We start from the raw sequence: 12,939 nt of genomic DNA, 5'->3' as shown, positions 1-12,939 counted from the left end.
CTAGACCTATCGTCGCAATGTTTATTTACCACAATGAACTGGCAATGGTTATGTCAAACACCTACATACTAAAGGGAAAACAGTTTCCAGAAACTATCGAGCAGGCCAGACAAAGTCTCTATCCTGTTATGGAAGAGATGAAAGCTGACGGACATCGTGTGAGACTCGTTAGAGACATACTATATGCATGATATGTAGACGGAGTAATTTATAACCATCAGACTTTAAATTCTCCATCGCCTAACAATCGGAGAGAAAACTTTTCACACCTGTTTTAAATTTTAGATTGAGTTCTTTCTTAGAGGATAATTTATTATTAAATGAAAACCAGGCTGGCTTCAGAAAAGGTTATTCCACAGTAGACAATATATGTGTTATTCACATATTATTTGAGTTGCTAAAGAGGAAAAAGAAGAAACTATATTGTGCTTTCGTTGACTTTGCGAAAGCTTTCGATACTGTTTGGCGGTCTGGTCTCTGGTCAAAACTTATTAAACATTCGATTAACGGAAAGATGTATAACGTTATTGTCAACATGTACAATAATATCAAATCACGTATTCACTTTGGATCAGATTTTTTCTGATTTTTTTCCCTTGTTCCATTGGTGTTAGGCAGGGAGAAAATCTCTCTCCTTTGCTTTTTTCTATTTATCTTAACGATCTGGAATTATTTTACAGAATAATAATATAGAAGGTTTATGCACTATCTCTGATGAGTTAGAAATAGAGATAAATGTTTATTTAAAATTGTTTGTCATTTTATATGCTGACGATACTGTCTCAATGGCAGAATCTCAGATAGATTTACAAAGACAACTGGACTCCTTATATGAATATTATGAGTTATGGAAACTAAGAGTAAATGTGGAAAAAAGTAAGGTTGTAATTTTTTCACAAGGTAGACTACCGCAGAATATTGTTTTTAAGTATGATAATATAATACTAGATATTGTGAGTGAATTTACTTATCTTGGTGTATTACTGTCTAGGTAAGGAATTTTTTCAAGAGCTAAAAAGAAACAATGTGAAAAAGCAACACATGCTATGTACGATATTATTCGAAAAGGTAGAGTACATAATCTGTCAATTGAATGCCAACTTGATCTATTTGATAAAATTGTTAAACTAATACTTTTATATGGGTGTGAAGTTTGGGGTTTTGGAAATAATTCACTAATCGAGAGGGTTCATATAAAATTTTGTAAAATATTACTTCGAGTAAAAACGTCTACACCTGATTTTATGATTTATGGTGAATTGGGAAGATATCCATTAGATATTTCCATTAAGTTACGAATGGTAAATTATTGGTTCAAGTTGGTAACCGGAAAACCTGACAAATTGCCTTTTGTTTTGTATAACTTATTAACTGCCAAATATGCATGGTACAAATATTTTATGGTTAAAACAAGTCAAGTCAATTTTAGACACGTGTGGCTTGTCATATGTATGGGACAATATCTTTTTTGTAAATAAAACATGGCTACATGTAACCACCAAACAGAATGTGATAGATCAATTCAAACAAAAATGGCTAGCAAGCCTGCAGGAATCACCAAAAGCATTAGATTATCGTTTATTTAAAGATACCTTGGAGTTTGAGAAATATCTAAATATTTTGGATGACAGGCAAATATCCTTATTTCTTAAATTTCGAACTTTGAACATGAAATTTCCGACAGAAACTGGAAGATGGCAAAACATAGAAAGAGAAAACAGAAATTTTGTATTGTGTAATTCAGATGTCATTGGTGATGAATACCATTACATTTTTAATTGTTCAGCATTTGATAACTGTAGAAAACAATGTATTGCATTTTACTATAGAAATAGACCAGACACATTGAAGTTTTAACACTTAATGAATTCAAAAAAAAATGTACAGAACTGAACGAACTATGTAAACTTATTAAGGAAATCAATAACAAATTGAACTTTTCTGGGTGAACAATTGTAAATGCCTCTATCTACTTTCGTACATTATTTATACAAAATAATTCCATGCACATTATAATGAAAAAATAATAAAACATTTGTAAATAAAAAGAATTGTAATAATTAGTATGCCCAAAAAAACTATTCTCATATTTCTTTTTACATTTTTATTCAATATTTAAGATAGAAGAAAATATGTTATTATGACAGTCATAAGAGCATCATGAGTATGACCATCTTAGGACAGCTTTCGATTTACATTCTATGACATAGCATATGATGGTCATAAGATTTGTCCATGATGTATTTTATGACATATCTTACGGTAATTTCGAAAACCAGGCCCCGATAACTGGACTGTGACACCGTTAAAGTCCATAATTCCTCTAAAGTCCATGTAACACCGCTATAGTCCATGGTTGGTGAGAATAAAAACAAAAGTAATTGCCAATATTCTGATAAAAATTTAAAGATCAGGAATTAAGTTAAACTTTTGAAGATATTTCCAACATTGAAAGGCATTGTATTTGAACATTTCCCTAACGTAATGAAGTAGTATTTGTGGTATAGGCCTGTACCACTGAAAATATTGGCTGTAAAATAAAATTTTATTGTAACTCAAATTTGGAATTTATTAATTTTAACTGTACATACATACATAAACAAAAAGATAATGATTTAACAATACACAACCAGGAAACATTTCATTGTACTCGGGTGTCATGTCATGTTTAACACACAATTTATCATATTTTCCAAGATTATAGTTTAATCTTATTTATTTATAGTGGGGTGGGACACAAGTTATCTGCAACTTATATTAACCCCTTCCCACTTTGCGGGTGCGAAAGTTGCCTTGTAGTTGCATAAGTCTGCTCTTTTTAGAAATTTACTAAGGGTGATTTTTACGTGCACGAGATATGTCTCTCTCTTAACACGTGTCAGCCATCTATCGTCCCCTTCCGATGGACTATCATCTTTTTTCAAAACCATACTCGTAAATGGTGTCAAGGGAGAGCCAACAATTCAGTCGCTAAAATTTACTCCCTGAAACGGGGATCTAACCAGGAACCTTTGCATGTGTTAGTAGTTCGTTGCGCTAACCAATTAGTCTTCACCACGACTCACCAAGGTTATAAGAAAGTCCTTACATCAATAAAATTAAACCACAAATGAAATGCCTAAATGAAAGTCATGCATTAATTACAAATAGTGCACTGACAAGGAAACTAATTCTTGAATATAACCGGAGACATACAATACATATCTCTTGTTAAAGGTTTCTGATATAACCAACCAAGATATCATATACAACTTCCGTTGCAAATCTGTGCCTTGTTCTTTTACATTTCTTAATGTAAATGGTCGATGCAACCTCTCCTTGGACGAACACCTGCTTGTTCTTTTCGGAGGAGGTCATTAATAGAGTCTAAAATTCGTTTGATAATAATTTTTGCCATGATCTTACTTGGGATGGAAAGTAGTGTAATGCCGCGCAAGTTGTTGCAATTATAAAGTGTTCCCTTTTTACCTTGTATCATCACATGGCGTCCTTCGTCCGTCGTCCTACGTTAACTTTTACAAGATTATTCTCCTCTGAAACTACGAGACCAAGTTTAACCAAACTTGGCCATTATCATCACTAGGGTATCTAATTTTAAAATGTAACCAATGACGCAGCCTACCAACAAACATGGCCGGCATTGCTAAAAATGATCATAGGAGTAAAATGCAGTTTAATAGCTCATATCTCTGAAACTAAAGCATTAAGAGCAAATCTGACAATATAAAAATGTTCATCAGGTCAAGATATATCTGCCCTGAAATTTTTGAATGAATCAGACAATCCGTTGTTGTCCCTGAATTGGTAAAATTCAAAGAAGAAAACTTGCGGCCTAATTTATGTACAAAAAATAATCGTAAAACAAATATTTTACACATAAACAAACAACAACCACTGCATTACAGGCTCCTGACTTGGGATAGACACATACATACAGAATAAAGCGGGGTTAAACATGTTAGCAGGATCCCACCCTTCCCCTTACAATGCTTATTACTAAAAAACACAAAATCAAATTTGAAATTTGGTAGCGTCACTTTTACCGTTTATGAGTTATCATGCCCTTTATAAACATAGAAAATGCCTCAATCAAATTATATAAACCTTAAACGCAATACTTATAACCCCAAAACACAGATCTATCAAATTATAGATATTTGGTAGCGTCACTTTTACTGTTCATGAGTAACTTTATATGTAAGAAGATGTGATACGAGTACTAATGATACAATAAACTCATCATAGATACCAGGACCAAATTTAGTATATACGCCAGACGCGCGTTTCGTCTACTAAAGACTCATTAGTGACGCTCGAAACCCAAAAAGTTTAAAATGCCAAATAAAGTACGAAGTTGAAGAGCATTGAGCAAATGTCAACACGGAGCCTTAAGATACATGAAGGAAAATGCTAAAACTTCAGTTTGCCTCGACCAAATGTTACAAAATTCAGAGAATCCTGACTTGGAACAGGGACACAAATGCGGCAGGTTTAAACATGTGTTATCTGCTTTTGGGTAGGGTTGTACTGTCTCCCTTTAACATATTCCCCATTTGAATTCGCAATTTTATTTGTAATATATCAACCTTCTCCCTTTACATCTAGCCAAAGTAGAAGAAACAAACACATAGCAATACCCACTGTAGAACTCAGTTTAAAGAAGTCAGCAGTCAACACAAGAAACTAAGCAATATGACAATGAGTATTTAAAAGAAGATGTGGTATGATTGCCAATGAGACAAAATTGACAATGGTTATAAAAAAAACATGAGTGCCAATGAAACAACTCACAAGAGACCAAATGACATAGAGATTAACAATTAAAGGCCATTATACGGCATTCAACAATGAACAAAGCTCATATATCATACTTACAAAGGGTATTTGTAAAAATACCCCTTGCAAGCATGACATTTTTGTATAAAAGCAACAAAAGGCATTTATTTTCACCAACAGGTTGAATTCAATATCTTAAAAACGACAAATGAATGTATAGCTGTGTCATGTTATTTTCATTTAAGAGTATGCAAGCATTGATATTTTAAATGAAAATGTCGTCTGGAAAAAGGCAGATGGGGCATAAATATGTAAATAATAAAAATAAGACAGGATATAAGATTTTGTTTGTAAATTATTGTATACTTATATTCCTCGCATTACAGTATGTATCGTCGTCAAACCCCAGCTTTAGAAACAAATAACAATGATGCCTTATTTTACATTTAATACTAGATATTATTAAGGATTATCTGGTTATTGGGTTATAATTATTTCCCGATATGCATTAACACCAGTTGTTTTTACCGGAATCACTTCATGATTGCATTCGGTGTTGACTCTTCTATATAATTTACCAGTAGTTAAGTCGTAAATCTCTTTCCATTGTATCATTTATCTTTTCTTTGAAAAGCCGATAGTCTCAACCACTAATGATGATCATCCAATTTCCTTTAGTAAAATATTTTCCTTATTGAGGGGGATTAAAACGAGCGTAATTCAATAAGAACGATTTAAAGTGATCAGAATTTAATTAAAATGGAAATCACTGTCATCGGTAAAGATTTGCCGTCATGTCCGGGATTTCTTCAGCCGTAGGTGATTGTCTACAAATTAAATAGCAGTTTATGGTATCATTGGTTGGTTTGAGCAGTTATAGAGAAAAATAGCCAGCACGTCTCTAATTGGGCCTCTCAACAAAGAATAAAACATTTAATTCAGTGCTAATATTATTAGATTGTTTGCTATTACCGCCTTCAGAAGCAATTCATTCTTCATTTAATTCATTTATAACAGCAAATTGTTTCAAATTATTGCCGATATTCGGACTGTTAGAGAAAAATAATAAATTTAATATAAGGGTTCGGTGACGACATAATAACAGTTTATATCCATCTGGCATTTGTAACAAGAACGTGATATTCATACTGTTATTTATGAATTCGATCTCAGTTTTTGGCAACCTTCGAACAGAATGCAAAAAAGCAATACCTGTTAGTGTAAATACAATTGTTATAAACTATCACTTTTTCTACGACAATCCTTTAACAAATAAGGACTATTTATAATCATCTTCTTCATAACTTCTGTTAAGGGTCAGTATATAAAATTATATACGGAAGCCCTGGAGTGCCATTATAGCATCTTTTTAATCTGTATTTTTAGTATTACAATCTGAAAAAGTCATAAAGATTATAACGGCCTGAGACCTAGTGCTTCTTCATAGGACGTATGCGTTATTTTTAATGAACTTTTAATTTATAGGACATTTGCAGTGTATAAAAATAAGGATATTTGTGCTTTTAGAGAAGGACATTTGCGCTTTTTGTATAGGAATTTTACGATATTTGCTTATTATGACTTCACTCCCATTTTAACTGGGCTTAGGTAGCTTCGACCTGGCCGAGTTAAGTCGTAATTTTCATTATAGTTTGAAATTTTCATAAAGCCGTTTCAAAACGGTTATTAAGAAATCAGTGGGCTGCAAATGTAATAATTTTTCGTTGGAGTTCCTGTCAATATAGTACGTCCATGGTTATATATAAAGTCAATTCGTCGTTTTATCCCATGCGGGCGAGTAAATTGGGCCTCGTATTTTAGTATTATAAATAATACTATATATATGTTATTTTGAAAAGTTTTAACATTTGAGGTTTTGAAATTAATTTTATTGTAATAAAAAAAAACATCAAATCGTAATATTATTTTTTGTTTTAAGAAGTATCTAAAATTTCGATTAAACTGGTTGTTCTTAATTCTAGTTAAATAGTTTTACTGTTACCCAAGGGGAGATTATCTTTTGTGTTATTTTTCAATAATTCAGTTAATCGTATTGATATTTTTGCAATCGTCAACTTATTTATTTTACTCATTGACCATTAAAAATTCCCTTTTAACAATGTTTATACTAACTAATCATAGAAGGTGAAGATCAAGCCTGTATAGATACAAATGTTTTTTTATTCTGCTAATCGTTTAACTTTTAAAATAAACTGAAATGATTACAGATTAATGATCAACAATGTATTTGGAAACTATAATGTTTAATAATGAAGAAAACTTAGTTAAATCTTGTAACAAATTTATTGTTTGTGTTGATATAACACGTTAATGTGAAATATTTTAATCGAAAAGTAAAGAAATGGTAGGGTATACTTGATATACAACCTTTAGGATGTTTTCAGTTATTAAGGGTTTAATGTTTTAATCTATTTACACTATTAAATTAAATAAATATATAAAAGAATCTGCAAGGAAACAATAATACTTCCATTTATTCGATTTCAAATGAAAACAAACCGATTTGCCAGTGATTAAATGTAAATAATTATTATCATTTCAGTGTTGATTTTAAAATCAGATATATATATATATTTAAAAAGTTATCTAAATTCATTTTTTTCAAGTTATTAAATTCTACGAGATGTCTTGAAACGAACACACTTACTAATTGCTGTCATAATGGGAAACTATGGTTGTGTGAAATCGGTCCTTTACCGGTATGCAGCACTTTTTTTGGATTTATTTTAGGTTTTCAAAAAAAATAAATGAGCACACAAAGTCTTAAAGTATTCACTTTTATTATTTTCAAAATTGTACCACCCCTCCAACTGACCGTGACACCTTGGAACTCTAAAGCCACTATGACTAAAAAAATAAGGATGGGCATCAAGATCCTTAGTTGGTCCACATAATGGTGTAAGTATTAGTATACAGGTTAGCATACACGATCGCAATCATGTGAAAACATTATAAAGTGTCAGAGAAATTCGGGAAAAAAAGTATTTACAAAAACACATAACCTCGAGTGAATTTCAAGTTCACAAAAAAATGCATAAAATCAAACGCTCGACTGTATATCTACCAACGAAAATACTGACTCGGTACAAGCATTTCCCAAAGAAAATGGTGGATTAAACCTGGTTTTATAGCCAGCTAAACCTCTAAATTTGCAGTTGTTACAAGTTCCGTTACATTAACTAAAATAAATGAGTAACCCACAGATACATAAAGACGGCAACAAACATTGTTATGTAAAGATACTGAAACTTTAAATCCTTTATTTCCCTTTATTTTCCTGCTTTCTTCATAACATTATTGATGTTTTGGTATAACAGAAGTAATTACTAGTAAATGAACACATTTTTCAGTGTATATATATAAACAATGTGAAAGACAACATAATTTTCTTACACACATTTGAAACTTTTCCTCAAGACTTGTATAATGCATAACTTAAAACTGTTATGTGATGTAACTACCAACTAAAGTTATATTTATGCCCGTCTCCCGCAGTGGGTTGTTTACTGCGTTTTGTTTGTTCGTTCGTTATTTCGTCCGGCAGTTACTTTCGTAGCATATCGGAACATAACTTGTACTGCGTGAACGATTTTCAAATATGCCGTGCAGTCACTTTCTGTTTGACGACACTTTACCAAGCAACGACAAATTTACGCACTGACCAAAATCAAGTATTACTAAATTTAACTTCCGCGCAAACAGTTATTATTAATTAAAATAACATAAGTAAGTGATAATCACTTGCTATACAGACAAGTGATACAGCAACCGTATGAGAAGTTATAATAAATCTTTGACATTAGATATGTTTGGCAATGGTCATTAGTTACTTGACGACTTGTAACGCTTCAACAGTAATAAAGATTGATTTACAGAATTAAGGAAACATTTGGAGAAGTCAAAATAGAGAAAGAAATATATAGCAAGTTCAGACATTAAAGAAAAAACATGTTTTATTGTTTTAGGGTTATTTTTCTATTGCAATGAACGAAAAAACATCTATTCAATTACATTATGTAATGAGTTGAGAATTATAAACGTAATTAAGAAGAACATTTTCTGCCAATGAAAGCATGCTTCAGTACGAAGAAAAACACAAATAGTGAAGCGAACTGTGATCTTTGGGTTTGTATAAACGTATAACGATTAAATTGTAAAAAGAATGTAATTAGTGAAACTGTAAACAATCCGTTATAAAATCACTTCTTTAATGGGATGCCTTTGAATTAGTTCCACATGGTTTGCACCAATTAAAGCGAGAAAAGTAAACTAATAAGTCTTATAGACCAATAGAACAAATAAACAATGTTCCTTCTTGTTAAATTTACAATGTTTGTTAAAGAAATAGATTTAAGGAAATTTGCCACAGACATATGATCGACAGATAATGGGAAGTTTAGCAGAGAAAGGTGTTTAATACGCAACACAATGTACACATTTCATGTCAAAATTTACATTAAAACAAAATCATATCTTTCTGCTATTACTAAATACTAACTGGGCGTAACGACGTCCGTTGGTGCATCCGGTCATATGTAGATTTGACTCCAATGTTCATTTCACGCATGAAATGAAAGGGGGAATAAACCAAGTGTATGATAGTTTTAACAAATGGTCAAACGTGTGGTCGAGTGATGACAAATGCCAAATGATATTGGTGATAAGTTTAACGTTATAGCTTTGTCACGTGTATTAATTGACAGGGAGGAACCAGAATATCTCACACAATTCCCCTCGCACAGAACAATTTATTCTTAGATCAGATATTTAGAGAATATGACAAAATTTTTAACGTTTATGAAGAAATAACATAAAAAATGTGGTGCACACTGAAAAATACCACATATTTTATTTTATTTCGATTAGACAGAAAAAAAAAATATTACAGCACTTACTTATAATTAAATTTTAAATTCCATTTCAAACCTTAGTTAATCATGAAAAACGTTGATGACATCACAGTCACATGAGAAAATTATGTCTATGAGCTGATAGACAAAACACTGTCATCCAATCAGAAGACGCGTTACAACCAATTAAAATTAAAAAGAATAAATTATTGAAACTTGTAAGTCGAACTCTAAGCTATACTAATTATCGCAAAAAAGTGTGTTAGTATAATATTTCGGGATAATACATTTCTCGTAAAAGGGTAAGAGGGTCGAAATTTATCTTTAACACTGATGTGCACATCTAGAATTGTATATATACGGCAAATCTTAACAGACATGTTTCGATATTTTCTCATGTCTTCCTGATATTCAAATAGGTTGTTTATCAAGCAGTCAAAGCACTAAACAGTATTGTTTATTCGCAAAAACATGCATGGTAACATTGCTGTGTAAACCATACTAAGTCTGAATTTAGTATGATTTTGACTTTAAAAATAAATGAATTAATAAAAAGCAGAGGACTCTGGAAGTTTTTAATAACTCTCTCTTCTAGTTATTGATGATAATCTTGTAGAAAAAAATTTAAAAAAAAATCTGTAAGCAATCAAAAATATTTTATGAAAAACTTTACAAAAACAAAGAAATTCCTAAAAATGTTAACTTATCAAGGGAATTACCATCTTTGACATCTAAATTAAATGATAACGAAATAGAATCATGAGAAGGTAACACTTCCTTTGCTGAATTAACACAAGATTTGAAAAGGATGAAACATGGAAGTTTTCGGTCAGAATTTTTTTAAGTACTAGTATTTTGGATAGACATTTGCAAGTTCGTCTTGAGGTCAATAAATTATTCATATCAGATACTGGGACATGTCTGTCACACACAGGCAGTGTGTTATCACATGTATTCCAAAAGAAGGCAAGTCAAAACAGTTCTAAAAAAATTGTGTCAAATTGCACTTTTGAATTCAACATACAAACTAGTTTCTAGTTGTATAGCTGAGAAGATAAAGTCAGTTCTAAACAGAATTATTGACGATGGTAATTTTTTAAGAGGACATTGTAGTATACGTTTATTGTCGCTGCTGTGTTTACATGATGCGAAAATGGCTTATCTTTATTTTCCAATTATTAAAATACCCAAGGAAGGTATGCGGAGTTAAATAATTACACGAGTGGAGGCAAAATGTCTTGTGATACCAGTATGTATTTTAGGATCGAAATTTGCACAAAAGAAAGGATACTGGAATTTGAAAATCTGTTGGTCCTTGGCCATTTCTTATGTTGACAGCATAATATACATATTAGTAAACAAATATCTACTGTGAACAGAATGAAATAATTAAAATCGAAAACGCAGAAATGTCAATAATTATATACTCATTTGTTATAGTTTTGATTTGTAATTAAATAAAATGATTAATGTGATTCTGTTTGATAGATTTGATAATTCACTTTAAACCTATTCTTATCGATGACAAATGCTTGTGAATTGGCAAGCTTTCTGCTCACATATTGCCGAAAATAGATTGCAGGCGATCGTCAAATGCGACAAATTGGATTCATTGGTTAATGCCTTAAATGGACATGTTATAATAATGATACAAATTAAGGAGAATCAATCACCCCCTATATCATAATTATCTCCCAATTTTCTATCAATCAGATGCCATTTCAGTTGTCAAATTTTACAGTTATCAACAATCTAAATTGTGGATTTTCTTCATAAACAAATCGAGATAAGTGTGATGGGGGTTTAATCTAAAATGTATCGTAAGAAAAAAGCAAAGAGCAAAAAGTATAGTAATACGTCACTATTTATCTTCTGAAGATGGAATTGTAAAATAGAAAAAAAACGATCGAAAGAAGGGGAATATCAGATTTAATTCCTGTGTAAATTTCCAGCAATTTGATCTTTTCAAAAGATATTAATTTGAGTCATTAATCATCAAATGTACCGAAAAATCTACAAATGTTTTGAATGTCCCCACACAATTTTATCTTATTTCTAAAATTTATGTAGAGTGGATATTCTAAGAAAAAATGAATCGAACCTTCATAACTTGGGTCATTTACTAAATCAACTCAGCTTTTAAAGAGTAATTTTGTATGCAATATATTTTCAATCCTGTTTCCAATGAAATACTATTTAGGTACCAATAAAGAAATATCATTTCGTCGGATTGTGTTTTTGAAATTTGGAGATGATTGAAAGGATCCAATATCTAACAATAATAAATTCCTCGACAAATTGAAGAAGGGGAAAAAGATTTTTTTGATAAAATTCGGAATTTTTAAATTTTATATTTTGGTATTATTATAGTCACTCATGTGTCTATTTATAGTAATAACTTCAGTAAAGGTAGCACAACGATCTTCATGAAATGGTTAAATCATATTTCCAACATTTGTAATGAATGTGGTCTTTCTTACATATTTTTCCAATTATGATTGGCTAAAACATACGATTAGAACTAGTCGCAAAGACCAATTTATCCAAACTTGGAGTTTAAATATTAATAACAGTCCTAAAACGGTTAACTATTATTGCTTTTATACAGTAAGATTTGCTTTCGAGATCTATTTCAACAAGCTAGACGATAAAGACAATTTTTCTCTTTGTATATTTAGAACCGTAATTCACAAGCTCCCAATTGAATCTGGAAGACGGAAAACATACCCAGAGAAAATCGAACCATGATGTAACTTTTGACCACATTGTAATAGAAATGAAATCGGAGCTGAATTTCACTATATTTTTATGTACAATTTTTCAAAAGACAGGAAAGAATGTATAGATCATAAAATTCTGTACCAACATTAATACTTCAAAGTTTACAACAGTTATACATTTTTCAAAACAATCAAAACCTAAAAAAATGTGTAAGCTCATTAGAATCATAAATTAAAAAAAAATGGAATCTCTCTGATAATTTAAAATGTAATCCTTCAAACATATGCATTCTTTTATTCTCTATTTGTTATTAAATTACCATATGTCTTATATAATATTATTATGTATGTCTATGTGTTTCTGTTTACCATTGTATCAACATAGGAACTTGAGAATAAAATATATGTGTCATTATAAAAAAAAAACATGAAGAAATATTTGGAAAAATGATGTCATTGTTTAAAACATTTAAATGTATTCCTCTGTTGTACAGTATGGTAGCAGCTATATTCAGATATATGCAATGGGAAAAATGAAGAGTTCCTTCAATCTTAACAACTTTAGGTCATCC

The sequence above is a fragment of the Mytilus trossulus genome, chromosome 4, assembly GCF_036588685.1.
Source record: "Mytilus trossulus isolate FHL-02 chromosome 4, PNRI_Mtr1.1.1.hap1, whole genome shotgun sequence".
In the NCBI taxonomy this organism is placed as follows: Eukaryota; Metazoa; Mollusca; class Bivalvia; order Mytilida; family Mytilidae; genus Mytilus; species Mytilus trossulus.
The sequence above is the reverse complement of the archived record's forward strand: the minus strand, read 5'-3'. Positions refer to the sequence as shown.